Below are 4,537 nucleotides of genomic sequence, written 5' to 3'. Positions count from 1 at the left end.
CCACATTCCCTCCCCATTTTCAGAGCCCGAGCCCGGGACCGGGAGACAGGACCCTGAGGTGCAAGTGGCTTCCAGAAAAGCCGCAGGGCTTGCCGGCCAGGCCTTCCCTGGCTTTGACTCGCTGAGGCTGCTGATGAGGGTGTGAGAAATTCAAGGGCAGGGTCTGCACTTCGCATTCCCAAATTTATTACGGAGGTGGCAGGGGTTGGTGTGCGTGACTCCTCGCACATCTCCAGAAATGAATTTCCTGACATTTTGCTCTTAAACAAAATGTATATGTGTTACCCGTCAAAAGCAGGTGATTTGTACGTTCTGAGATTCACGGGTTCTAGGAGCTGATCTTCAGCAATAATGCTTGATGGGCCATTAGAGACAAGATTTACTTGGTATTTGTCCTTTTTCCAAATCTGCACATTTATTTAAAACAGCGTCCCGGGCTCTCGGTTGAGGAATGGTCTCAGACCCAGCTGCCGCACACCGGGGCCCCTGCCAAACACCGATGGTTCACAAGGTGAGGGGATCCAGGGGAGGGAAGCGAGTGGAGTGAGAGGTGGGCGAGGGGCCCGTGGCGTTCTGCCGTGCAGAACGTGGTGTGAACACACAGAAAGCAGGTGGAGGAGAGAAAAGGGGGCAAAACTCTTTGCGTCCCTCAGTTTGCAGAGCTGTTTCCTCAGTCCGTCCTCCCCCAGCTGGTGAGTCGCGGGGCGGGCTGCATCCGGTCCAGCGGGACGAAGAAGGAAGCGGGATGAGCGAGGTGTGGTCTAGAGCCCCGTGGACGTGGGTCGGTGGTGACCTTTGAGTCCCACATGGTCCCCAGTCCCTCTGGGAGCCAGCAGGGAGCCAGGTTGTCCTCCGGGCCATAGGCACGCTGGTAAGTGGGGACTTCCACACCAGGAGAGTGCAGTCTGACGGTCTGGCTGCAGGCTGAGGTCAGAGCCATGACTTAGTGGCTGGAGGCCCGCGTCTGAGCTGGGCTCTGCTCTGCTAACCCCCAAGTCCCCTCGATGCTCTGATTCTGTTCTTGTTCCCGGAAGGAAGGGGCTGGGCCAGTCGGCGCCCGAGGGCCTCACAGGCCATGGAAACTTCTGATTTGTCCTTCCCCCCACCGGCCTTTCCTCCTGGTGCACACACGTCCCCAGCTCGGGGACAGCTGGCTGCCCTGGTTTTCCCTCCTCGCTGCCCGTTCCTCACCCTCCACCGGCCTCTCCTCACCTCTGGGACTAGCGCTTTGGCCGGCCGGGCCGCCCCACCCCGTCTCCCAGGTTGTGGTGTCGCTCAGACGGGGGCTCACAGGCCCTCCCTCCGGCTCACACCCAGCCCGAACCCACCTACCCTCTGTGTATGCTACCACCTGTCCCAGAGCCCTTGGCTTTGTGCCGGGAACCGAGCTCCCGACCTTCCCGCCTCCCCGGTGGGGCCGCCTCATCCTTCTGGAGCCTCAGCCCCTGCGGTGACCCCGACTCCTCTCTGTCTGTCACACGGAACCCGGCGGGACGGGCTTCACCCCGTGACCACCCTGGCCGGCTGGGCCCACTGCTGCCTCCGGCCGCATCCCTTTCCACTGTGCTCTGCGCGGCACACGGCAGAGGGAGTCTCCCCGAAAAGAGGAGTCAGTGAGACATCGATGCTCCACGTCCCCAGGTGGTCTGCACTTGGTGTCAACACCCAGCCCCTTGGAGCGGCCCGGAGCCCCTAACGCTGTGGCCCCCCTTCCTCCCTGACCCCGCCCCCGAGCTCGCGCCCCAGCCCACCTTCGGGGCGTCCGCGTGCCTGGCCATCTGCGGGTAGCCCCGCCCCCAGATGTGTCCGCAGCTCTATCCCCCGCCCCCCAGGCTTCCCCCCCGGGGGACACTGCCGGTGCCCGTTCCGGCCCGTCTCACACCTCAGGCCGCCCCGTGCACCCCTGGTCCTCACCCCTCTACAGCGTCTCCACAGCACGCGTTACCTCGGCACAAACACTGTAGCTTTCCCGTTCGTCTGGTCTGTGCTGTGTATCACAAACCACACAGGGCGGAGTCTTGTCGTGACCACTCACGAATCAGACAGGAGGAAAATATCCCGGGCTCTTGGGTTGGCTGCTGACGTCGGGTGTGGTGACGGGGCAGCGACCGCAGCAGGTGACAGGTGCTTGGGAGTGCGGCCGGGGCGGCACTGGGGACAGATCATTTCCTTGCACCAATGACGGCAGGAGGCCGTGGCGGACAGAGGGGGACAGACCTAAAACCCCTTTATAAGGGGGCCGACCGCCAAGGGCCTGCTGTCCTGGGCAGCTGGCCATGTGGCAGGGAACCCCAGGGAGGGTTTGGGGAGATGCTCACCAGGGTGGAGAGGCCCCTTCCAGCGGGCGGGTCTGGAGGAGGCTGATCTCCACCCTGCTTGCCCGGCAGGATTCTGCTCCGCCCTTCCCGCTGCCTCGCGCAAACCCCCTCTGCATCCTCTCTCCTTCTCACATGTTGTGCTTGGATCTTTAAATCTGCAGGAGGATGAGGTGTAACAGCTGTCTCCTCAAAGGCTTGCTGTGGATATTGTACGAGGTCACCGGCGAAGCGGGCGGAGGGCTGCCCATGGCCAGTGCCCAGTGAGGGTCGGTGCTCACGTTATCCGGGAACCGGGGGTGTGAATCGCCGGGATTAACTCAGAGCCACAAGCAGATGCTACTGAAGGTCACGGTTGGCGCAGCGTCCGCAGGTGGGAACAGCAGCCCAGGCCCTGAGGGCTGGGAGTTGCGGGGACTCGAGGCCCCAAAAGGCAGGACAGGCAGAGTGTGGCTGGTGAACAGACACTGCTTGCTGGGCAGACCTGTGGCCTCGGGGCCTGACACGGAGGCCCCCGGAGAAGGAGCGGTGGCCCATCCCTTCAGCTCTCTAGGGTCACTGGTGCGGCTTGAAGAAGATCTGTGTCCTCGTGAGGGCAAGGGTACCTTCTTTTGGGCAAATCCAGATTCCTCTGAGCAAACGCGGTGGTGTTACTTCCCTGAAGGACGCAAAACCTCAGTGTGGACAGCGACCCAGGAAGCCCCTCGGTCGCTTCTCTGGCCCCTCCCTTTGCATGGCGTCCGTCCGGAGGACAGTTCCTGTGGGGAAGAGAAACCACCCAGAGGGGGCTCAGGTCACAGATTGAGGCTGGCCTGCACTTGGGGCCACTTGCCGGTCAGCTGCACGGAGACACCTCCTCCCTCACTTCTGGGGCGGTGACAGCCCCCAGCGCTCACTGGCCTCCCTCCTGGAGGACGACGAGTGTCCGGATCCAGTGGCACCTGCAGGCGCTAATAAAGCGATCCGAGGTGACCCGGATCTTGGTCCTTTGAAGACTTGGTGCGTTTCCTTGTGTGTTTGTTTTAAAGCTTATTTTTATTTATTTTGAGAGACAGCTGGACAGCAAGCGGGGGGGGGGGGCAGAGAGAGAGACAGAGAGAGAGAGAGAGAGAGAGAATCCCAAACAGACTTCGTGGTCAGCATAGAGCCCGATGTGGGGCTCGATCCCAAGAACCGTGAGATGGTGACCCGAGCCGAAATCAAGAGTCGGACGCCTAACTGACTGAGCCCCCCAGGCGCCCCTGAAGGCGTGGTTTTCGAACTGCCTTGAGGTTCCAGGCGCTGCCTGTAGTGGTCTGACTTAGGTAGGGCCCACGCTCTCCCTTAATTCACTGGACGTCCGCCCTCTCGTTCATCACACGGCAACGACCGTGTGGTACCGGGACCGCGGCTGGGACCCGGGCACAGCCAGGTTCACCAGGCCGGCAGGGCCCGGCCGCCGCTCTGACGGGCTGAGCCCAAGACAGAGGTCCTGCCTGGGTTGGGATCGGGCCCCGAGCAGCCAGGCCGGTGTGCACCGGGACGGGGGGCTGCTGTTTCCGGGACTTCTGTGGCACAGGAGGCCCCGGGCTGTGTGCAGTTAATGTCGTCAAGGAGGGTGCAAGGCTCTTACCTTCCCGCTCACGCGCAGGCCGCCGAGGCACAGAGAGCTGCACTTGTAGCTGTGAGGACATTTCAAATCCAAGACCTTGGGCCCCAGAGCTGAGGCTTCCGGCCGCGGTGTTACCGTCCCAGCCCCGGGCCACAGTTATGGAGGGCGTCTTTGGGGCCCGGGCCTTCATTCCACAGCGAGCCTCCTGCGTCAGGACCACCTCGTGCAGCTCTGGCCGCTGTCCACCGGCCTCCTCGTGCTTGGGATCAGACCCCAGGGCCGGTCTGAAGAGCACTCAGGAGGGGGTCTGCCGGGAAAGGCTCCACCCCATCTCCTGGCCTGACCGTGGCCGCGCGCCCCAGGCGGTCCCCAGGGGGTCACCGTGAGCACACTGCCAAGAGGCATGCGGCTTCGTAGGCGAACACGTTTCCATGCAGCCTCTGCGTCCTGAGAAGGAAAATCGAATGCAGTTCACAGTTTTGCATTCAGTTCTCCACCGGGGTCAATTAAATACCCACACTTGTCTGAAGCAGGAGAGTATCAGCTAAGACTCTTAACGGCTATTTCCAAGGTCCGGCGGTGGACTGAAACATCCCGAGGTCAGGGCGGCAGCCATGACCCCAAGGTCGGG

General features: G+C 62.3%; 1 long non-coding RNA gene across 1 annotated transcript; it reads left to right on the top strand.

Moving 5' to 3' along the window:
• The first annotated feature begins 205 nt into the window (after positions 1-205).
• Positions 206-3,308, top strand: LOC131484288 (uncharacterized). The gene is made up of 2 exons (XR_009248142.1): positions 206-2,117; positions 2,480-3,308. It is a non-coding gene; the product is annotated as an uncharacterized LOC131484288 (long non-coding RNA).
• Positions 3,309-4,537: the final 1,229 nt, after the last annotated feature.

Source organism: Neofelis nebulosa, chromosome 9, assembly GCF_028018385.1.
Source record: "Neofelis nebulosa isolate mNeoNeb1 chromosome 9, mNeoNeb1.pri, whole genome shotgun sequence".
NCBI classification, from domain to species: Eukaryota; Metazoa; Chordata; class Mammalia; order Carnivora; family Felidae; genus Neofelis; species Neofelis nebulosa.
The sequence above is the reverse complement of the archived record's forward strand: the minus strand, read 5'-3'. Positions and strand labels throughout refer to the sequence as shown.